Genomic DNA, 25,598 nt, shown 5'->3' on the forward strand with positions numbered 1-25,598 from the left:
TAAACAAATTAATTTGTTCACCGATGCCAGACGGCGAGGTGATGATTCTCTTAGTATAGTTGAATCTCAGCTAAGGAGAAACAACACTATGTGCCGTTGAAGACAAAGGTGGACGGAAAATGCAATCTACGTCTTCACAGCTGAATCGAGAGAAGGATTCTCAAGATTCTGAACCTGTGCTTACAAAGACTGAGAACGCTAACCGTTATTTCATTGCTGTCCGGTGATTGTCGTAGTTGCAATGAAAGCGGAGCGCTTTACAGTAATGAAGACACAGGGAATTACTGCCTGAAGAACTGCTTCTCATGGGCTGCACATTTGGAAGTAGAGCTGTCAGGTCGGAGAGTAGGCGACGTCTTCTGACACATCTGTTAATTCGGGGTGAACAATGAATAATTGCACACCTACGAATACGAGATATTTTGAAGACAAACTCAGATGTCTGCAAAAATCATTCCCATTATCGCAGTGCGATGCAGCGGGAGACTAGTACAGACTTCTGTTACCGTGCGGTAAACAGAAAGATGAAAGAGTCCAAGAGATATCTCTGTTGAAAATTCTCGCAATGTCGAAGGCAATGAAATCGAGCGTCACAGCAGTAGATGGTCCTTCGTGTTTGCGAGAATCCCCGTTAATCAGAGACCTAAGTCCATGATTGTTGGGCAGAGATACGGTTCGGTAGTCAATCAAAGCAGGGGAGAGAGACATAACAGACCGTGCATGTCGGAGACCCAGCTGATACTGAGCTGCTATCAGGCAGTTCAATACACAGTAGCTCTCGCTGACTCGTCATCCTGAGTTGCCAGGTAATCCATTCCACGAAGGAATGCGTTCGGCTAGAACCATCGAGCATAAAAAAATATGCTCGAGCAATTATATTTAAACAAAATGGATTTCGGTAAATACATCGAAACTGGCAACTCCTGGGAGGTTGCAGGCAGCCCCGAGTTGCAGTTCAATTAAGATACAATTCGGATAATTCAACTGCTTCACAGAATCATGTCGCGACCCCCATCCTAAATTCTTTTCCCCTCGAGGAATAAGAATAAGGATTGGAGATTGACCACCTTCGTTCTCTAGACAAGAGAGTGAAGGAGAAGTCTTCCCCAAAGGAAAGCTTCAATTGTGAACAGAATACCGAAGACGACAGTTCAAGCCAAACTGGATGTTCCCCTCTGTTCTTCTCTATTCCGGGTTGGTCGCCTACTGTGAGATACTCTTCTTTCAGCAGCAATCTTCTTCCAAATGCTAGAAATTCCAGGAATTCGAACATCGGCGAGGTTCCCGATTATCGTGGTCAATTATCGGGGATTCTCGTCTCGCTCACTTTGGACCATGGTCTCGCCTGAGTGTTTGGAGATCGTGAAAAACTTGAACACTCTGAGTGTGCTAGAAATTCCGCAGAATTCTAAGCACTCTGCGATACCCCCACCAAATTCGTCAAATGATATCGGCTGGTGGTCCTCTCGATTCCCGTAATTAAGGAGCACAACACCGATCCCGATCACCTGATCCTAACACGAGGGTTAGCGCTTAATTTGAAAAGAGTTATCCCCAAACTCCTTTCAAAAACCCCATTAAAAATCACTAAGTTAAACTAAAAATTAACTCACTAGTCAAGGATCAGTGTCGGCTCCCTATCCCAGCAACGTATCCGCAGACACGAATAACCAAGAGAAAAGATCTCTTGTAGGTTAAATTGACATCCTTCGTGTAATGGGAGGTCAACACAGAATTGCATCTCCCGTAAGTGACAGCTCATATGTCCTTTATGACATATTGTTATGGAACCAAGAAGAATTCATAAAAGCTCGCACTTCATGCATAGGTTTGAATGGACTTGACATGAGGAACTTCAGAACTACATCCAAGTTCCAAGACGGCAACTTGAGTTGTTGAACCTTCATCGTTTCGAAAGATCTCAAGAGATCGTGAAGGTCTCTGTTGTCCGCCAAGTCCAGGCCTCTGTGCCTAAAGACAACTAAAAGCACACTCTTATAACCCTTGATTGTAGAGACTGCAAGTTTTAGATCCCTTCTCAGAAAAGGAAGTCAGCAATCTGGCTCACAGAGGTCGTGGTGGAGGAAATGCCGTTCTTCTTGCACCAACTCCTGAAGACTGTCCACTTCGATTAGTACACTGCGTTGGAAAACGCTCTTCTTGCACTGGCGATAGCTTTCGCCATTGATGTATAAAAGCCTCTCGCTCTGGCCAACTTTTGGATATTCTGAATGCAGTCAGACTCATAGAGAAGAGGCTTCTGTGGTACCTCTCGAAGTGGGGCTGTCTGAGTAGATCTGTCCTTACTGGAAGCGTCCTCGGGAAGTCTACTACGAAGGCCATGACCTCTGTGAACCACTCTCGCAGGCCAGAACGGGGCGAACAAAGTCATTCTCGTCCCTTCTGACGCCGCAAACTTTCTCATGACTTCCCCTAAGATCTTGAACGGGGAAAGGCGTACAGGTCCATCCCCTCCATCAGTCCCAGAGAAGTGTGTCTATCGTCACTGCAGCTGGGTCGAGTACTGGGGAGCAGTACTGTGGAAGCCTCTTCGTTCTGGACGTCGCAAAGATATCCACGAGTGGACGTCCCCATAACCCCCACAGCTCTTGGCATACCTCCTGATGCAGAGTCTACTCGGTTGGCAGAAGTTGACCTCGTCTACTGAGGAGATCTGCCCAGACGTTCTCTACTCCTGCTACAAACTTCGTAATGATCATGACGTCCAGTGCCCTTGCCCACAGCAAGATCTCCTTTGCCAGAGCAAAAAGGGACCGAGACTGTGTTCCTCCCTACTTCTTCAAGTACGCCAGAGCTGTGGTGTTGTCTGAGTTTGACTTGGACTATTCGATGAGAGACCTTTTTCTTGGAAAAACTGAGAGCTAAAAAGATGGCTGCCATTTCCTTTAGGTTTTATGTGCCAGGACACCTGTTCCCCTCTCCAGGTGCCTGACACTTCTTTCCCCTTAATGATGCTCCCCATCCCGTGGTGGACGCGTCGGAGAACAACACTAGGTCGGGGCTTCTGAAGCTTGAGAGACACGCCCCTCCGACAGCTACACTGGATCTAGCCAACATTTCAAGTGATGTTTTACCTCTCCTGAAATTTCCAAGATCATGTGTAGATTCTTGTTTTCTTTCCAATTGTACTTGAGAAAAAATTGTAACGGTCTGAGGTGCAGTGCAGTCTCCCCAAGGAAACAAACTTCTCCAGCAAGGAAATGGTCCCCCAGTTAGACTCATCCATTCCTCACCGAGCACAGAATCTTTCTTAGGAGGCTGACACTTGTCTAAGCCTTGCTGCTGACGTCCCTGGGACGGAAAAGCTCGAAAAGCCACTGAATCCACTTAATCCCCAGAATACACGATGGATTGGGTTGGGTGGGATCAAGATGTGACTTTTCGAAATTCACCAGTAGTCCCCAGGGACTTCACCACAAACGTTAAGTTGTTTGAAAATCCTTCAGACACCGCGTTTGAGTGGAGGCATGAATGAGGCCAGTCGCCTTCGAAGATAATTGCGAAGGAGGAGACTGAGGGGGCCGCAGGTTGAAACTATTCTTCAAAAAGAGGCTCGAAGCCATCGAACAAGACCTCTTCTTCTCAACTGACACACGTTCGGGAAGATGGTAACCGTGCTCTCTAGACAACCTCTGGAGAGCTGCATGAAATCTAGAGAGCAAGGCAACTGGCGAAAGAGCGGAACGAGGAGAAGGAGAAGGGGACTGCCTGGACTCTTGATTGGGCAGCCTATCATCCTTCCTCTCGCGATGTGGCTTTGCCTTTCTCACTGCAATCAACGAAACAAGTTGTTGTTGCAAAGACACAATCATCCTTTTCGATGGAGAATATTCCTTCTCAGCAAAGGGCTGATCCTTTGAGAAGACGATGGGCGAGGGGAAGCCCTCCTCCTTATCAATGGACCGCCAAGGATATATCTTTGGAGCGACCGAAGCGCTCAAAGGCATACTCATCGGAAGACGTCCTCTCCGGGTGAAGATCGCAACACAGCAGAAAAGAGAGAGGACGTGAAGCGTCCCCCTCCCTGAGACCAAAGACGAAGGCCGCTTGTGCGACATACATCATACATCTTAGCTCTCTTTTACTGCGGAAAGTCTTTCAATTGCCAGGAGACGACCGCAAAGCAGAAGGACTAACGGACGAGAAGCGTCCCCTCCGAGGAACCAAAGAACGACAAGCCGCCTGTGCGACATATAGCGTCTTCGTTCTCCTCAGAAGGAGCGAGACCCTCCGAGAGTTCCAAATCCTGCGCGGGGAGGACGTCTCTGAAGACAAAGTAATCTGTCAGATTCGAATTCTATGAGATTATGAGCCATGACATCACCTATAGACGAATCTTGACTATGAGAGATTGTTCAGAATCATTTCTAGATCATCTATGCTATTCCAGTTTTTCTGCAGGAAAAACTGGAGAGGGTGTGAAATTTCAGTCTATTCAGGGAAAACAAACTTCTCCCAGCGAGGAAATGGTCCCCTGCAATTCATTCATTCCCTCACCGAGCATGTTTCCTTCCCTAATAAGGCTGCGTTTCACTTAAACAGGAGTAATCTGAAGACACTGTAGAAGATTGTTCATTTGTTTCTTCCTAAAAGTCTCCTTCCTGAGATCCATTACTATTCTCTGATTCTCGGCGAATGTCTGAAGAAGCATTACGTTGCGTCCAGCCAAGCGTCCAGCCGAGCATCCTGCCGAGCGTCCCGCTCGGTGCGCTGTCGTATTTGGCAGCGGAAGGAGTCCCCCTCATAATCGAGCTAAGGGACGTCTCGGCGAGCTATTGACTGCATCTCTTGCACATCATTCTTTTTTTTCGAGGGAAATCATGTGTGCTATGCCGCTGTAGACTCGGACAGAATTCTGTTACCTTGCGGTAAACAGAACCGAAAAAGGTCTAATACATATATATATATATATATATATATACATATACTCACACATATACATATACAACATACTACATACCACACCCAAACACACACCATATACATACATATATATATATACACACATACTACATACACACACACACACACACACACACATATATATATATACACACATACTACCATACACACACACACACACACACACACACACACATATATATATACACACATACTACATACACACACACACACACACACACACACACATATATATATATATATATATATATATATATATATATATATATATATATATATATATATATATATATATATATATATAGGCGGCCCTCGGTTAGCGGCAGGGGTTCCGTTCCTGGCCACCGACGCCAAGCGATTTTCGACGCTGAACGATTTTAAAGCCTACGGCCGGCCGCCGCACACCTTCTTTCGAAACTCTAGACCAGTCAAAGGCGGCCGTAATCCCACAACGGCGCAATAAGTAAAATTATATTTATGCAGTATAGTACTATAGAATTTACTGTACAATTACTATGGGGTGTCTAGAGTATGTAAAGATATAAAAAAGTTTTATACAGTGTACAGGTAGCTGTAGTGTTCAGGTTACGATCATGAGTCTTACGATAGTTCGATTTTATGAGAGATCAAATTACAATGGCCTAACTTTATCCATCTTCTAGTTACATAAGTTCATAACAGCAAAAGAGAATGATGAAAGTATGGTTTTAACGTTATACTCGTTGCGTGAACGTGTACAGGCCATGAAACAAATCGCCGGGAACGAGAAAACTATTTTTTTTTTTTTGGTTTTTCTAAGTACAACCGAACTGGATAACATCTGTTTGGCTTGTATTTCGATCATCGTACTACAGTGCAACATTACCGTATTTGTTATAAATGGCGTTATGTATAGAATAGAACTGAGATATCTTAATGTAATAACTTTATTCGCTATAGATCAGAGATCAATATAGATTAAAGATCAATCGGGAAATATACCGTTAAATTCAAACCTAGTTATAACTGAAGCTGAGAAAACTGTTCAAGCTGCTAATGACTATTATCGTACATCGGCAACAAGGATAAAACTGCAGTAAACGTCTGCCATCACACACAACTGTAGATAAAATTGGGATAAAATCATTTTAATCAAAACTACTGTGCTTGAAAGAACACATTTTATTGTTGGTTTCCCGCCGATATAAGATAAATAACGTAAAGTTCGTATTACGATGATATAAAGGATTACGTATTGCGAACGGAATCACGTAATTTTTTTACGCAATAAACATGCCGCCAACGTAATTTGTTAACGAAAAAAATAGTAGTTCACATTCACAACGAGACATTCAATAAATATTTCCACCTAAAAACACGCTGTATATGGAAAAATAACTGTCTCATATAAGTCAAGTATATAGATATTAGTTTATGCTAACTAAAAGCAAGAGCATGCGCTCAGAATTGCGTTATGGTGAAACAAACTCGTATTCATCAGCTGATTTCAAACAACAACATTGGCCGCTCCGCGGAATACGGGCTTAAGTTTGCCGTAGTATTTTAAAATACAATAATATGAGAATACATACAATATTCTTGGATACAGTGAAATAATGTAATAACTTTTAAAGGATCTTTATGGAACAAAAGATGCAATAATTTAATAAAACAACATCAATGCATTTTTTCCGGACCTGGCGGACAAGAAAACGAACATGAAAACCCATCCCTGACAACGTGGCACGTATATTTACAAAGGCTGCCTTAATTTGTATCTTATTTCTGTACAAAAATGAAAATACCTTCACGCAATATATTTCCATACACATTTTAAACAAAAGCATAAACATTTGAAAAATCGACACATCGATTGCTAAATTTGCATTTTTTTTTTTTTACTCTATATTTTCGGAAGAGCGGCAGACGGCGGCATACATGAACGAACTTGAAAAAAACATCGAAGTCGATAACTTGAAGGGGAGTTTCAAAGCTGCCGTTTTATCATATTCTGCACAGAAATAAAAATACCCTATTCGTAATACATTTTCATACACACTTTAAACATAAAAGCATAAACATTTATAAAATCGACACATCGATCGCTAATTTGCACTTTTTTAAATCGATATTTTTTCGGAAAAAGAGCGGCAAGACGGCGGCCATACATGAACGAACTGAAAAAAACATCTAGTCGATAACTTGAAGGGGAGTTTCAAAAGCGCCTTTTATCATATTCTGCACAGAAATAAAAATACCCTATTCGTAATACATTTTCATACACATTTTAAACATAAAAGCATAAACATTTATAAAATCGACACATCGATCGCTAATTTGTACTTTTTTTAAAATCGATATTTTCGGAAGAGCGGCAGGCGGCGGCTTACAAGAAAGAACATAAAAAAACATCGTATTTGATAACGTGAAGGGCAGTTTCAAAAGCTGCCTTTGTATCATATTTCTGTACAGAAATAAAAATGCCTTTCACGTAATACATTTTCATACACATTTTAAACAAAAGCATGAACATTTATGAATCGACACATCCATAGCTAAATTTGCACTTATGTACTCGATATTTTCGGCATAGAACAGCGTCAGAGGCATATATTTTACCCTAATACCTACATATAACTCTCCATAAAATTTGTTAATATAATTTGCATAACCTTTATGGTCCTGAACGGCATTTCTACATATGTATGAACACTTGTTAGACAACGGCGCTAGCGGCGCTGTTAACTGAAATTTGTGCCGTAAAGATACCTTTAAAATGCCTTATTTTTTTAATGATTATTTTTGACGACCGACCGTAAAACCGATTCGCCGTTGAGTGATTGCGTTTCCGTTAACGCGGGCGCCTGTATATATATATATATATATATATATATATATATATATATATATCTATATATATATGATATATATTTATTTATTTTTTTTTATGAAAAAATTCTCAGCAAAGTGAACGATGTTCAGTCATGTATGCTAGAATTCCCCTCAACCCGAGGCTAAGGCCGTGATTGGTAGGTAAGAATACGGTTAGTCCGTCAATCCCGCAGGAGAGAGAGACCGTAACCTACCGCGCATGGCAGACAATCAGATGGAACTTAGCACTGGCATTAGTGACAGCATACTCAGAGAAAGTTCGTCGTTCTCGCACTGCTCTGCCTGAGTTGCCACCTATACCTTCTACGAATGAATAGGTTTACTATCATTCTAGAGCAGAAACAAAAAACCATCAAACTGGTATATTTAAGCGAAACTGAATTTGCTAAATATAAAAGGCTAACTTGGTATTGTCATAACAATACCTTAAATGTTTAAAAATAGGGAAACGGCAACCCCTGAATAGTTGCAGGGAGAACCGATTAAATGTAATAAGAACAATTGTACTCTCGGTCGTCCTCCGTAGGAGTAACTATGGTATGAGTATATAACTTGAACCATACAACCGCTTGATAGTAATATGACGTAAGGGCAAATAATATTACTATGATAACAAACAACGCTTGGTTCAACCTTTACCCGGCAGATATATATATATCTGACTGGTAAGTTTTTATGAACAAACGTAGAGTATTTTAGACACTTGGACAGCTACCTCCCTACTACATTCTGCCTCGCCGAGGTAGGGAGAGCCATCACGCGGTAGTGTTTTGTCAATGAGAAATTATACGCTTACGCGATAGAATGAACACTCATGGCATTATCAATATACTACTAAAACTTTCCAATGCAAACATGATTCCAGGCTACGCAAAGATTTAAGAATCACAGATAGGGTATTACCCTCCAAAGACACTATTGTAGGGCCCGAAGGCATCACCGGTCTTTGGAGGGATAAATTCAACTGGACGGGTAACTTGTGTTTATACGCCTGGAGAAGACCTCCTTACACTATCACGTTTCTAGTTTACGTACCTATGATTCATAAACCTTCCACGCAGAAAATAGACATATTTTCACACTCGTTGCAGCGGTCATCAAACATACAACCATGTTTCCTACAATTCGCGCACACTGTATGAGGGTCTACCGAAGTTTTCGGTAGCCTAACCTTGCATTCTTCCACACAACATACTCTGGCCTAGTCGAACTAGATCCAGACATCGTAAGTTTAAGGAAAAATCAAGCCAAAATAAAAACAATTCACAATTAGCGTATGCCTAACCACCGATCCAAATCAAATAACCAAAAATCATCGGGATACTCAAGTGACCAAAAGAGTTCCAAAATCCAATGATGGAGGTGCAGAAAACACTTGTTGTCTCAACACCAGCGACAGAAAATATCTGACAGAAAATGGGAATGGTTCCTTACGCCCCGCCTCCCAGCGGCGGGAATGGGTATTACCACCTGGCCGACCACTGCGTGTGCCGGGAGTTTTGAAATTCTGTCGGACTTCGGAAAATACAGCTATATATATATCTGGCAGGTAAGATTCATGAACAAATAAAATAGCTTAGTTCAGGAAATACATTTATTTTTTTCAGAGGTGTTCCATGTGAATAGGATTAGAGTATCATAAATATAAAATTTATATATAATATATATATATATATATATATATATATATATATATATATATATACTATACGTATATATGTGTGGGTGTGTGCTTGTATATGTTAGAGTAAAGTGGGAACTGGATTTATGGAAGATAATTGCAAATGTACTGTAAGTAAGATCAGACACTGAACACTAGGGTAAAAAATCACGGACGACCAACCCTCATCATGCTGGACGGGTCTTATTCACTCGATATTTAATTGGCGAAACAAGAATACAATAACAACTCTAAACATACCATTCAAAAGATTGAAGTTTCGTCAACATAATGTGATATATGAAAGCCCATACGAACTAAAATAAGCATGTGATGCTCTTCGTAAAATATGTTTTCAAGCAGTTTTGAAATCCAATATGGTGGCTACCATGTGGATGGAAGGGTCTGTTCACGGACTATCCACCATCTTTCCCAGCCTGCTTCGCCTCAAGAGCCTCAGCGAGGTAGTGACCTTATGCTAAGAGTTCTTGGGGATCTGTCAATGGGGTCTTATCCGCTTACTCGACAGAACCTGAGGATCTTTGTCAATGGGTGCTAATCCACTTATATGACAAAACACCTTGCCTAATGGCATAATCAAGGAGCCCAACACCGATCCCGACCACCTGATTCTAACACCCGGGTTAGTACGGAGATTTACAGGAGTTATCCCCAAACATCCTTTCAAACAACCCTAAAAACTCAACACCAAATAATTAAAAACTAACTAAACTAATTAAGGATCAGCATCAGCTCCATGTCCCAGCACCGAATCCGCAGATACGTATGGACCCAGAGAGAAGCATTTCTCGTAAGTTACTCCAACATCCTTCAGGTGGTGGGATGCAAAGACAGAGTTGCATCTCCAGTACGTGGCAGCTAGAATGTCCTTCATTGACATATCTTTATGAAAGGATAAAGAAGTCGCAACGGCTTGCACCTCATGCGCTTTAACTCTAAGCTGCTTGAAGGAGTCATCATGGCACTTCTCATGCGCTTCAGAGGTCACGCTTCTCACAAAGAAGGCCAGGGCGTTCTTAGACATGGGTCTCCTAGGGTCCTTCACCGCACACCAGGGACTCTGTAGGCAACCCTTAAGCTGTTTCTTCCTCTGAAGATAGAACATAAGTGCCCTGACTGGGCAAAGAGACCTCTCCATCTCCCTCCCTACCAAGGGAGAAAGTCCCTTAACTTCAAAGCTTCTGGGCCAGGGTTTTGAAGGGTTCTCGTTCTTTGCCAGAAATAAAGGCTTAAAAGAACATATTGCCGAGTCTCCTTTGAATCCAACCCTAGAGTCAAATGCATGGAGTTCACTTGTCCTCTTGGCAGTCGCGAGGGCCAAGAGAAAAATGCATTTCCTCGTAAGGTCTCTAAAAGAAGCCTGAGGAGGAGGTTCGGACTTGTCGAAAGTAAGGAATCTGAGGACCACGTCAAGATTCCAACTAGGTGGAAGTAAGGATAAAAACTACCGATTACAAAGTAAAAATGAATTTAGTTCAAACCATGACCCCGGGAATAAAAAGTTAAATACTTTCACTAATATAGGCAACAAAATGTTGTTTTATTGTGCTGATTACAACTGCAATCTTGAGTAAGATCAATAAACGTTACATATATACGCTAACATTGTTCAAATGAGTGCTGGGAAGGCTGGGAAAGATGGTGTCCATCACTGACCAAACCCTGCCATCCACACGATAGCCGCCATATTGGATTTCAAAACTGCCTTGAAAACAAATTTTACATAGTATATAGCGTGATAAGGGTTGGTAGTCAGTGTAGCTTTACCCTATATCACAGGGAAATCAATAAATCACGCTGCATTGCAGCTTCTTGTTGACTTTTACTGGCTAGCATAACACTATTAACACACGATGTTGTGATGACTATATCATTATTATTCAAGTATCATATCACTCCATACCATTCTTCATGGCAATTTCTGCTGCTTTCGTTGCCATATGGTACATGTGTGGACTTGGATCTTAAGATGTCAATTAATAGTGTTTTTGTGATATACCTACTACCTATATTATTCTCATCACGTTCCAGTCATGATCATAAAATCAATATTGACCATTCCTTCCTACCTAGGTTTAAAGGCCCCTACGCATGATCAATTTTTTCATCAATTAATTGATATCAATTTATTGACGACAATGAAATTGAGGAAATCACTGTGCCTACACATGGTCAATGATTTTACTTCAATTTTCAGTTTGATTCATAACTTCGAGATGAAAGCATCTGTGGCTCTAGGAATAGTGCTTGCTCTGGACACTCCAAAGCGAAAGAAGAGGAGTAGTGGGCAAAGAAATGGTATCTGTCGAAGGGAACTAGGACATACACGATTGCTGAAGGAATTAAGGGAGGACGAGCCAGAGGATTATAGGAATTTCCTCAGAATGGACGCAGAATCTTACAATGAACTTCTAAATTTAATGACGTCAATATCTCCATCATCATTTTACGCTCACTTTCTTAATTCTTTTCAGCCATGATTACGATGACGACTCTTTCACTGCTGGGAAAACACTAAATTATTGATCAATATATTGATGCTTTGCCCAAACACTATCAATTTTATTGAAGACCCATCAATAAATATCAAAGGATCTTTGATCTCTCAATGAATTGATTCAATGAAATTGTTTCAATTAAATTGATATCAATTTCTCTACACACGGTCAATTTCTCCATCAATTCATTGACGTCATTAAATTTATATCAATTAGTAATTGACGAAAAATTGATCATGTTTTGGGGCCTTAATACTGGTGAATTTAGTACTTTTTATGTTATGAATAAACATTGAGAATCCAAAATTTTGGGCTTATTTTTTTAAATTCTCAATATTTTAGTACTAGGTATATCTTTGTGATATCTGATGTATTTTCCTTTTGCCGGTCACGAACAGTTATCAAATGCCCGAGAATCGAATACCTAGTAACCGAAATCATCAATTTAAGTTCAGAACAGAGTATAAACCGACTATCAGAATTTTGTTGAAAAAAAAGGATAAAGATGAATTAACATAAACAGTTTAGAGTAACATAAAGTAAAGTTAAGCTAAATAAGGAGTATAGTAAAAATTTTAGGTAATAAAGCTTTGCACCTCAAACAGCGTAGTAGTGTGCTGCCCGCAACTGTGAGCGCTTAGGAAGCAGGAACCAACATGGCCGCTTTGTGTACGTGTGTTGTCCCACACCCAAAAACCCCGAATTCTTAAAGTCGCCCGTCATTGTTGGGTAGAGATATGACGCAAATTACAGTTGACCGCCACAAGGTAACTACTAGGTACAGGGTAGTAGGTACTACTTTATCAAAAACACTACGTAAATCTGTATGTAGGAGAAATCAATTTCTTAAGGAAAAGCAGCCGTGTCCTTAATATACTTAGAAATTACCCAATTTTTTTTACTCACCATTTAAACTCCAATCGTTAATTTACACCGTTTGGCCTTCGATTCGATTATTCAGTCCGTATTTCCGGTGGAAATTGATTGTGACCATCTGCTGTCTTTTCCTGTGTTTCTCTCGAAAGCGCACTGACGTAACTGACCGAGAGACAAAATCACCTTTTGACTTTTGTTTACAGCCGGGACATTTTCCACCCGAGAAGATTAGGTCCTGCGTTTCGAATAGTTGTCGGGTTTAATAATCACAGTTTAACATTTTTAATTATATTTGAACTCAATAATCTTGATTTCTATTATTCAGATATAAAATTAAGGTATGGTACTTATAAGTATAATTGATAAAGCTTTTCCTTGAAGATTTACTTATTTTCTACCGTACCTAATTAGTTAAGTCTCCGTAAAAGTGTATCTCAAATTTAATAATTTTTTATTGATAAATATTTTAGCACGTGCTTCACTTTGCCTAACAGAATCCAAGGGTCGAACAAAATGGCAGTCACAAGTTTACACGAATAGATGACTCCCATTTCGGTATAAGTAGGAAAATTCGTCCTCGTGAGTTCTGTCGAAATATAGTCATTAGCGAATTCATGCCACAATGCCTTGCTTTAAGGCAGATGTCTTATGGTAGTTTCCCTTTGCTGGCAGCAATGTGAAAAGGTCTTCGTTCTCTGAAGCATTCTTAATTCTACTTCTCTAGAAGATATCGCATCAACTAAAAATGACTTCGATTGGTTGACAAAATTCACAATATTATGCTGGATTCTTTTGATCTCTTCTCCAAATAGCTTCAAAAAGGACTAGCCTTACTTATTATAAAAAGATTTTGAGCACACAACTCATTAGTACACCCAAAGAACGCCAAATCCTACAATTAGTACTACCCATGACACTCAGGCAGTTTCCACTGTCAAGGAAGTTTCATTAATTGTTTCAAGGAGATCTGAGGTGTTCAAGGAAGGGGTCAAGATAATTGGAAAATCAAGGAAAGTGAAGCATTTAATGGGAATTGTAAGGAATGCACTAGATCGATTGCACCATTACCCTATAGGCCACCGAATGCACCACCAGCCAGATTTAAATGCACCAACCACTTAGTCTGTATGCGCCATTTTGTAAAGTTTAAATGCACCATTGCACAAAAATGCGCTTGAATTGTTGTCTGGTTGATTCTTGTATAAATTTGTTTCATTCTTACTAGAGACTTATTACGTCTCAACGTTTTTATCTTGATAAAACCAGTTATTAAGTAATTTAAAGAATAGAATCATTCACACATTTTATCAATTTGATATCAATATTTATTTCATTTAATAAACCCCAGCTAAGTTTTTAGGATATGAAGTTTTCTGGCAGAATCCTTAAAGCGTCTTGTTAATAACACGAGTTGCGTTTGCATTATATCCGCAGTACATCCACACATTCAATAAGGTTTAGTAGTAATGGAAAATAAATAATTGAGCTATTATAAAAGTGCAGTGTAAAGTTAAAGCACAGAAATCATAAGTGCCATTATCATTTAGCTTTGGCAAAGGTCAACACCAAAATCAAATCCCACAAAGTTATAAAGGGTTTGAACCTGAATTGTTAACCCTTTGAATGAATTGATATATTGACATCAAATCTTCTCAAAAGTTGGATACTGACATAGCCTCTGTACCAAAGTCTTCCCCTGTCTTGGATTTTTGAGTTCACTTGCTTGAGAGTACACAAGGGTGCGCCATATCTGGCCCTGCCCATTTTTATTTTCCTGTGTAGGATTACTTTTCTCACTGGAGCTCTTGGGTTTATAGGTTTATCCTGTTCTAACTGAGATTTTTAGCTCAGATTATAATGATAGTGGTATAAGTAACCGAATATAAAGGTTGTTATAACGTCGGACTATGCATGGTTCTGCAGATATGCAATTTACTAATTTTCATTTTCAGATATTTTGGCGAACAAGACCCAATTAATAGCAACTAATGAGAGTACTAGGGAAGAATATATATAACGATATATTTGAGGAATGCAGGTGACCGATACTTTGGTAGAAAGAGACCAAAAGATTCATACAGTCGGCAAAGACAAGATGACAATTCCTCTTCATCTCTTGATGGAACGAATGTACAGCACTTTTGATGACTGTCATTTTTTTTTTTTTTTTTTTTTTTTTACCCAAATTGATCTCATTAGAGTTATGGCAACTTGTCAAAATTTTGATTAATTTTTTATTACATCTTTGTTTGGTGGCCTTGATTTGCACAATCAAAATTAATTATTTGATATAGAGAAGTAGCATTCTTTTCTGTTTGATGTTTGTTGTGACTTCATGCAAGATGCTACACACATTTAAACTTAATGAGGGTCAATTTGTTTTCCTGCTATATTTTTTTTTCGTTGAAATAGTTTTACTGCATTATTAAAATGTTCAGTAATTTAATTACCAAGGATTGGTTTAGTCATTTGATACTTGTCAGGGGTAATCTTGATATAGGTTAGATTACATTATGTTTGCAAAGAAGGGATTCTTTTTGCTTGCCAATAAGGATTCTTTTAAGTGGTATACAGTGTAGCCTATGTTGTGATTTGCCGTGAGGTGCATATTACCTAAAGATTGATATCACAAATGCTTACTAATGACCAAGTTTTGTCAAATATTTTGCATAGAAATTAGATATTACACAGTTAAGGAGAGTTTATGTAATATGTAGTGAGATATGGAGAATGCAGTGGGTGTTTCATGAGCAATTGAATTTAATTGATATCTTGAAGGGTAACTGTGGGTAGCAAAATAAGTATATTCGTATGTATGTACATACAGGTATATATATTGTTAGTCCTGAAGGAACACTAATGATCAAAGCAAATCAGGTAGGTGCTGCAACTGTAGGGAAGTTAACGAAGTTAATTGTTTTGTTAAACCATTTTTTGCCGTGTTGATTTAAACATCAGGTTAACGGAATGCTATTTTTCATATAAGTGTTAATGCTTTTTATTAAAATCATTGCATTGTTTACATGCCACCATCACCCTACAGTACTTTGATCAAAATGAATGTCCCAGGCTGTTTAATAGCGAATTAACCGCATTTAATCTAAAACTAATCCCGATGAACCCACGAACTACTGGAGCCCTATTCCATTTTAAGGATAAGATTACTCCCCCCCTTTTTTTACATCCAATGTAATTTATAAATATATCTGTCCCAAATATGTAATCTGGGCACATACGTCAGATGTACCAAGATTGCGAATCCATTTGGTTGTCACATGAGTACTACAAACGTGACGTGACATACAGAATTCCCGTCTATCGATTACCTAGAAAGACGGCAATGCACAATGGAAAATCAATCGATCATTTCTTACGAGACAGATACTAATAAATCTATAGTAAGAGATAGATAGCAGGGAAACAGGTGAATTAATAAAAACATTATTAAAAAAAGAAAATCTTAAAGATCGTTATTGTTATCACAACAACAGCAAATAAACCAATGCATACATTTGCGATATTCGTTTACCCATAAGGAACTTAGTACGTACGGTAGAAATGAGGTATTTCGCCAAGAAATGCGTCATTGATTACATTTATAAGTCAAATAACTAAACCCTATATTAAAATTATAAAATATAACTATATTCATTACATTTATATAGCTATAATATTAAAATAAAACGTTATCATTCCCACAAAAAATGGAGTAAATGAGGGACAGAATTATCTTCGGTAGAAAGTGGCCAAGTGACGACTGTCGACATGTCAACAGAGACAGGCCGGAACACGAGTCGATTCTGACCGGAAATCTCTACTTCTTAATTCATTAATTAATGGTTAAATTGAAACCTTTGAAGGTCAGCCGACGCGAATCAACGACTGAATTTGAATTTGTGAGTTACAAAAAAGGGTTAGATTTGAGTTTTGTGGGTTGAATTTGGTTGAACTATGAGAGGCCTTTCCCGTCTCCTGAAAGCGAGGTTACGTTGCCCATGTTATCATTGGAGTCTTTTCCTATTTTTATTTTATCAAGAACTTATTTACGTTATTTCTATTGCGATTTTGACTTAAGGTCATAAGGAACCGACTGGACTAACCGAGCCACTTTCTACCACATTTGAAGCCACCCTACGAAAAAGTACTTTAACACGTCCTGACACCGGAGATGGTCATCAGTCACGAGTTGCTGGTGGTGAAAGAAGGAGCTCAAGACCTCTACTCTCCTTTCGAAGTAGGGTAAACAATCACGGACGATCCACCATCATCATGCTGGCCGGGTCTTATTCACTCGATATTTAGGGTAGAACATCACGGCAGGCCAACCCTCATCACGGTGGACGGGTCTTATTCACTCGATATTTAATTGGTGAAACAAGAATACAATTGCAACTCTAAGCATACCATTTAAAAGACTGAAGTTTCGTCAACATAATGTGATATATGAAAGCCCCATACGAACTAAAATAAGCATGTGAGCTCTTCGTAAAATATGTTTTCAAGGCAGTTTTGAAATCCAATATGGCGGCTACGTTTTGCATGGACGGTTCTCATCAGTGATGGCCACCATCTTTCCCCAGCCTTCCCAGCACTCATTTGAACAATGTTAGCGTATATATGTAACGTTTATTGATCTTACTCAAGATTGCAGTTGTAATCAGCACAATAAAACAACATTTTGTTGCCTAGGGTAGAATATCACAGCAGGCCAAGCAGGCCACCTACAATCAACGCTAGCCACCCTCCGAAAAAGAACATTATAACGCGTCCTGACACCGGAGATGGGCATCAGTCACGACTTCTTGTTGGTGAAAAACGAGCTAAAGACTCTACTCTCCTTCGAAGTAAGTATTTTCTCCAAAGTTAGAAATTAAGGCCAAATTTTAAGATTTAAACAGAGGGTACTGAAAATGGCGCCCACGGCAGTGGAAATCTCACCAAAACGCTTTAGAAATTTTTACTTACAACTAAAAATGTTTCGAAGATTGACGCCATCTCGATGTTTATGGAGTCGCTTGTGTCAACAAACTTTCCATTTCCTGTGATAAATCCGCACACCACTTGTACCCACAGACGCTGGGGCACTTTTCATCACAACAATCGAAACACGGTTTCTCACCAACAAACAAGCCAGGAGTAAACAGCTGTTTTGGTAGAAGATGACGAGAAGCGTGCTCTTAGCTAATTTTTAAATAAGTAGTAAAACATCAATATTTTACATATTTATGATGATTAATTTGAAAATATTCGTTATTGAAAAAGTAACTCGACTCTGACTCAAATTTAAGTAATTATTTTTCTGAATTAGAACTTTCTTTTAAGTTCTGTATTATGACGTCATGACATCTTGACTTTCGTACCTATTGTAAATAATTGCTATACTCAACTGTCATTGCAGAACAGTTTTACCATTTTATTCCATGCAGATTGTTATCAGCTATACATGTAATTGTTATAATCGTAATGCGCATATATCTTTATTATTTACTTTTTGGATATATGAAGATGTTTTTACTGCTGGATTATCGCCGTAGTGTGACGCAATCGTTTTCGGTCCATGGGCCTCTGTCTGTTTTCGCACCATAAGAATTATGGGGCCGAATTTGCAATGACCAGAAAGTCATTAAAAGAGGAAAGTTAGCATTGAGGGGCATATGTTTTGACTGAGAAAAATACAAATTTATTCAATAGCTAGCTTGTAAAAAATACTTGGTTATAAAAACTTGATTGACAACTAGCAGCATGTCTACTATGGGTTTCAGAGAGTGCAAGCACGTTTTTGGGCAATACCTATTTCTGTAACGAACACTCGTAAACAGAACGAGATTTTGCTATAGTGCATTACACCCAGTTGCCGTTAATTTATAAGGGTATACGTGAATCACTAATCGTAAAGAATAAAGACACTTGTCCTTGTACCAAGAGACAAAAACTCCATTATGCAGAAATGGATACGAACACGCGTATAAAGCTCCACCTACCCCCCCCCCCCCTCCGCCGCCTTCCTTTCTCTCTCTCTCTCTCTCTCTCTCTCTCTCTCTCTCTCTCTCTCGCCATTCGGTATGTGTTGACCCTCCAAACTGGGTATAAGACTACACACAAAACGTTGAAATTGGTGAAATTAGGCTATGTATTGGAAGTATATATACATAAATATTAAAGCAATTTTATCATTATTGCATTACTATGACAACTAGAATTCATGGAAACAGTTTATAATAATGGAACGGCGTATGTGTGAAGCCTCCACTAATGTGGCAACGATGATTTTGCCATTCTTAGCATGCAAACATTAAAGGTTACATTTATTTCTGGCATACGATTATTAAAGAAATTCAAAATACTAATAAAGACTGAAATCAATGAAAAGTGCTAGCAAAAACAAATAAGCAAAAAAAAAAAACTTAGTCGTTCCTCTATGCACTTTTCCGTATTCGTTCCTCTATGGTTTTCGGCAGCCAGATGTACGAAAACGTTAGAAACATTTGATTTTATCTACTTTAGAAATATCTGTAATTTTTCGGGGTAATTTGGTTGCAAAAAAGGGATATATACATGAATTAAATCAAAATTTTTAAATAAAGTAAATTTAAACTAAATAACGAGTAAAGTAAACAGTTTAAGGAATAAAACTTTGCAGTTTCGTCGTCTGTCGTCGTCTGCTGTTCGTAATTGTGTTTATGGCGCGCGCGCTTAGAAACCAGGAACAGCAACGGGTTTAAAGTGCAATGTGGAGTGAACTGAGACCAAAATGTGTATAATAACAATCAAATAAGCACTGTGGAGTTTCAGTTGTGATGGCAGTAAGGATAAAAACCGCCGATTACAAGGTAAGAATGAATTCAGTTCAAACCATAACCCCGGGAATAACAAGTTTCATACTTTCACTAATATAGGCAACAAAATGTTGTTTTATTGTGCTGATTACAACTGCAATCTTGAGTAAGATCAATAAACGTTACATACATACGCTAACATTGTTCAAATGAGTGCTGGGAAGGCTGGGGAAAGATGGTGGCCGTCACTGATGAGAACCGTCCATGCAAAACGTAGCCGCCATATTGGATTTCAAAACTGCCTTGAAAACATATTTTACGAAGAGCTCACATGCTTATTTTAGTTCGTATGGGGCTTTCATATATCACAATATGTTGACGAAACTTCAGTCTTTTAAATGGTATGCTTAGAGTTGCAATTGTATTCATGTTTCACAAATTAAATATCGAGTGAATAAGACCCGTCCACCGTGATGAGGGTTGGCCTGTCGTGATATTCTACCCTATATTAGTGAAAGTATGAAACTTGTTATTCCCGGGGTTATGGTTGGAACTGAATTCATTCTTACCTTGTAATCGGTGGTTTTTATCCTTACTGCCATCACAACTGAAACTCCACAGTGCTTATTTGATTGTAATTATACACATTTTGGTCTTAATTCACTCCACAGTGCACTTGAACCAAGCTGTGGTTCCTGGTTCCTAAGCACTCACTCCGCAAACACAGTTACGAGCAGCAGACGACAACACTGATTATGAGATGCAAAGCTTTATTCTCTTAATTGTTTACTTTACTCAATATTTAGTTTAACTTTACTTCAAAATGTTTATTTAATTCATGTCTATTATCCCTTTTTTGCAACCAAATTAACCCCCAAAAATTACAAATGTTTCGGATGTATACTTACGAGTAGACGACGTGAGGAAAAATGACTCATCGTTGCCAATCTAGTGGAGCGTCACACATACGCCGATGCATTTACAAACTGTTTAGATGAATTCTAGTTGTCATAGTAATGCAGTAATGATAAAATTGCTGTAATATGTACGTATATATAATACAAATATACGCTAATTTCACTTATTTCCCCGGTTTTGTGTAAGTCTTATACCTAGTTTGGAGGGTAAACACATAGCAATTGACAACACTGATAAACAATTGAAGAGCGCAAAACGCCGCAAAGAATGCCGTAGTCCCCTTGAATAAGTGCTGGTAAGAGGTTGGTTTACGTCTATGGGTACAAGTGGTGTGCAGATTTAGCACAGGAAATGGGAAGTTTGTTGACACAAGCGACTCCGTAAACATCAAGATGGCGTCAATCTTCGAAACATTTTTAGTTGTAAGTAAAAATTTCTAAAGCGTTTTGGTGAGATTTCCACTGTCGTAGCCACCCTTTTCACTACCCTCTGTTTAAATCTTAAAATTTGGCCTTAATTTCTAACTTTGGAGAAAACTTACTTCGAAAGGAGAGTAGAGGTCTTTAGCTCCGTTTCTCACCAACAAGAAGTCGCGACTGATGCCCATCTCCGGTGTCAGGACGCGTTATAATGTAATTTTTCGGAGGGTGGCAAGCGTTGAATGTAGGTGGCCTGTTTGGCCTGCTGTGATGTTTTACCCTAAATGGTGAAACAAGAATACAATTACAACTCCAAGCATACCATTCAAAAGATTGAAGTTTCGTCAACATAATGTGATATAGGAAAGTCCCATATGAACTAAAATAAGCATGTGACGCTCTTCGTAAAATAGGTATGTTTTCAAGGCAGTTTTGAAATCCAATATGGTGGCTATCGTGTGGCTGGCCGGTCTAATCACAGACTGTCCACCATCTTTCCCACCCTTCCCAGCACTCTCATTTGAACAATGTTAGCGTTATAGGGTAAAAAACCGCATGGTACAGTGGTGGACCATGTACAATCAATGTGTACAACCCCAAAACAAGTACATTATAACGCGTCCTGACATCGGAGATGGGCATCAGACGCGACTTCTTGTTGCTGAGAAACGGAGCTAAAGACCTCTACTCCGGTGTCAGGACGCGTTATAATGTACTTTTCTTGGGGTTGTACACATTGATCGTACATGGTCCACCCCTGTACCACACGGTTTTTCACCCTATGTAACGTTTATTGATCTTACTCAAGACTGCAGTTGTAATCAGCACAATAAAACAACAATTTGTTGCCTATATTAGTGAAAGTATGAAACCTTTTATTCCCGGGGTCATGGTTTGAACTGAATTCATTTTTACCTTGTAATTGGTGGTTTTATCCTTACTGCCATCACAACTGAAACTCCACAGTGCTTATTTGATTGTAATTATACACATTTTGGTCTTAATTCACACCAAATTGCACTTGAACCACGCTGCTGTTCCTGGTTCCTAAGCGCTCACTGCACAAACACAGTTACGAGCAGCAGACGACGACACTGTTTATGATGTGCAAAGTTTTATTCCTTTGTTTACTTAACTCATTAATTAGTTTAACTCTACTTTATTTTAAAATGTTTATTTAGTTCATGTCTATTATCTCTTTTTTTGCAACCAAATTACCCCGAAAAATTACAGATATTTCTAAAGTAGATACAATCCAATGTTTCTAACCTTGGACATCTGGCTGCCGAAAACCATCGCGGAGCAGACGACAATTAGTGGATTATATATATATAAATATATTTTTTTTTTGCTAGCACTTTTCATTGATTTAAGTATATATTAGTATTTTGATTTTTTAATAACTATGCCAGAAATAAATGTAACCTTTAATGTTTGCATGCTAAGAATGGCAAAATCATCGTTGCCACATTAGTGGAGCTTCACACATATGCTGATGCATTATCTTAAACTGTTTCCAAGAAATTTTAGTTGTCATAGTAATGCTATAATAATAAAATTTCTTAAATATTTATGTATATATACTTTTAATACATAGGCTAATTTCACTCATTTCCACGTTTTGTGTACGTCTTCTACCCAGTTTGGAGGGTGAACACGTTCCAATTGGCAACATAGAGAGAGAGAGAGAGAGAGAGAGAGAGAGAGAGAGAGAGAGAGAGAGGGGTGAAGGAAGGAAGGAAGGAGAGGGGTGGCGGTGGAGGTGGGGGGAGAGGGTAGGTGGAGCTTTTTACGCATGTACGTATCCATTTCTGGATAATGGAGTTTTTGTCTCTTGGTACAAGGACAAAGTGTCGTTATTCTTTACAATTAGTGATTCACGATACCCTTATAAATTATGGCCCTGGGTGTAATACACTATAGCAAAATCTCGTTCTGATAGGAGTGTTCGTTACAGAAATATTGCCAAAAAACGTGCTTGCACTGTCTCTGAAACCCATACTAGGTATGCTGCTTAGTTGTCAATCAAGTTTTTTGTAATCAAGTATTTTTTACAAGTTAGCTATTGTATAAATTTGTATTTTTATACATTCAACTTACCTGTCAGATATATACTTAGCTATTTGACTCCGTCGTCCGACAGAAATTTGAATTTCGCGCGCACGCTACCGGTAGGTCAGGTGATCTACTTACCTGCCGCTGGGTGGCAGGACTAGGAACCATTCCCATGTTCTATCATATTTTTTCTGTCGGCCATACTGGCAACATCGTTGTGGGTATCTCCAGCTGGATTCGTATTTTGCATCGCAATTGATCTTCGTTTGGACTTCTCGGTGACGTATTTGCATTGATTGTACTGGCATACGCGATTGTGGACCGTTTTTGGAATTTGATTTGGATTGTTCAACATGATGTCTGATTCTGGAAGTGTGGTGAGAATGTGTGTGAATGTGGGGTGTAAAGTTAGGATGCCGAAGGCATCGCTTGATCCTCATACTATTTGCAAGAAATGCAGGATGTATGAATGTTCTTTTGTTAATACTTGTAATGAATGCAAGGATTGGGTGCGGAAGAATGGAAATCTCTAACTTCATACTTGAAGAAGTTGGAAAGAGACAGGGTGAGGAGGTCTTCTTCCAAACCTTTGTCTAATTCTGTATCTAGTGGGGTTATGCAAGTAATATTAATTAACCCTCTTCTCCTTTTACGTGCCCCACCTCTAATGTAGTATCTGCTCCTTTATTAGATCCCACAGATTCGGCATCTGAGATTGCGAATCTTAAAGCCGCCCTTCGGAAAATGGAAACCAAAATGGCGGCCATTGAAGGTAAGCAGTGTGATTATAGTGCTGTGGATAGTGATATAAGTGTCCCCAGTGCTGTGGAGGGGGCGTCTGATTGTCTCCACAACGCTCCCAGGCCTAGACCTCTTTCAACCTCCCAAGCCCAGAGGAGAAGGAATGTCAAAAGCCGTAAGGAGGTTGTGGAGGATCCCCAATAGTCAGACGTCCCTTCGGCATTTTCTGTATTGTCACAGAATGCCAGAGAACGCTACAGAAAAAGCGTTCTGCGAGAGTGTTTCTCCTCCTCGGAGAATTCTTCACCTAAAAGAGGTTGGAGATCGGCGGATCTTTCTCGCCCCCTGAAAAGACGTTTGGATGAACCCAGGATTACTTCAAGTCCTGAGCGTTTTCAAGAGGAGGACCATTCAGTAATTAAACAACCTAGAGTAGACAATAATGAAGAGACTAACAGAATCCTTTGCACTATGCAGGATTCCATCACTTCTCTGGTGGGAGTTCTGTCAAGAGACCCTCCCAGAAGGAAAGGTGATTTCCTGCTATTAAGAAGTCTAGGCTGTCGAGGGTTCAGACTCGCCATTTAAATTTGTCATCCTCTGATTTGGAATCGGATTCATCAGCCTTGCATAGGCCGAGCAAGATCCGTTCTCCTGTCAAACGCAAGGCGCCAGACAGGAAAGTTTCTCCTGCTCATCATGAAGCGCCAATCAGGCATGAGACGCCAACGAAATGCATAGAGCCTTCCAGGCGCGAGACGCCAGACAAGAGCGTCGAGTTTTCTAGACGCGAAGCGTCAGCCAAGCGTGAAGCGCCAGCCAGACGCGAAGCGCTTTCCAGACGCGAGTCGCCAGTCAGGCGCGTCGAGCATTCCAAGCGCGAGACGTCAACCAGACGCGTGACGCCAGTGTGGATCGAGGCGCCAAGAAGACGCGAGTTTCGAGACAGGCGCGTGACGCCAACCAGAAGCAGGACGCCTCCCAGGAGCGAGGCGCCAGGCTAGCGCCAGGACGCTACGAGGCGCGAGACGTCAACTAGAAGCGTGACGCCTCTCAGGAGAGAGTCGCCAGGCAAGCGCGAGGACTCTCCAAAGCGGGTGACGCCAGCCAGAAGCATGACGCCTCCCAGGAACGAGGCGCCAGGACGCTACGAGGCGCGAGACGTCAACCAGAAGCGTGACGCCTCTCAGGAGAGAGGCGCCAGGCAAGCGCGAGGACGCTCCAAGGCGCGTGACGTCAACCAGAAGCATGACGCCTCCCAGGAGAGAGGCGCCAGGTAAGCGCGAGGACGCTGCAAGGCAAGACGCCATCCAGAAGCCGTGACGCCTCCCAGACGCGGGCTTCTACTAGTTGGGGACTTATTGTTCGTAAGTCCTTCACCTACTAGAAACAATTCTCCTAGAGCGACTTCTCTTGATAGAGAATCGATCAGGAAAGAGCAATCTCCTTCTAACCTTGACCTTGAAGAGATTTCTGAGGAAGAAGTTTCAACCAACGAGGGGCTTTCCAATTATAAAGTTCTAGCCTCGTTACTTCTTGAGGAGTTTGGGGATTCTCTTAGTCCTGCGGCTCCTCCTTCGCCGAGATCTCTGTTTTCGAGCACAAAAACCCTGAAATCCTCGGCTTTCTTAAAGATGAAGCCTGCGATCTCAATGAGAAAAAAGTCTCCAGTCTTTTGGATTCCTGGCTTTTATCTAAAAAGGAAACTCTGAGAACTGTTTATTGCTCTCCTCCCTCCAAGCTGACAGGGAAGAGAGGCATTTGGTATAAGACGGAAGAGGTGATGGGATTGATGCTCCCCTCGTCTGCAGATTCAGAT

The 25,598-nt window shown here is 40.0% G+C and overlaps 1 protein-coding gene across 1 annotated transcript in view; it reads right to left on the minus strand.

Moving 5' to 3' along the window:
- The window catches only part of LOC135204679 (gastrula zinc finger protein XlCGF57.1-like), a 43,060-nt gene extending 30,005 nt beyond the window's left edge, over positions 1 to 13,055 (minus strand). The window contains exon 1 of the mRNA XM_064234835.1: positions 12,901 to 13,055. The gene's annotated coding sequence lies outside the window, so the exon portion shown is untranslated. The remainder of the gene's footprint in view (positions 1 to 12,900) is intronic.
- Between the last annotated feature and the right edge of the window lie 12,543 nt (positions 13,056 to 25,598).

The sequence above is a fragment of the Macrobrachium nipponense genome, chromosome 47, assembly GCF_015104395.2.
Source record: "Macrobrachium nipponense isolate FS-2020 chromosome 47, ASM1510439v2, whole genome shotgun sequence".
Classification (NCBI taxonomy): domain Eukaryota; kingdom Metazoa; phylum Arthropoda; class Malacostraca; order Decapoda; family Palaemonidae; genus Macrobrachium; species Macrobrachium nipponense.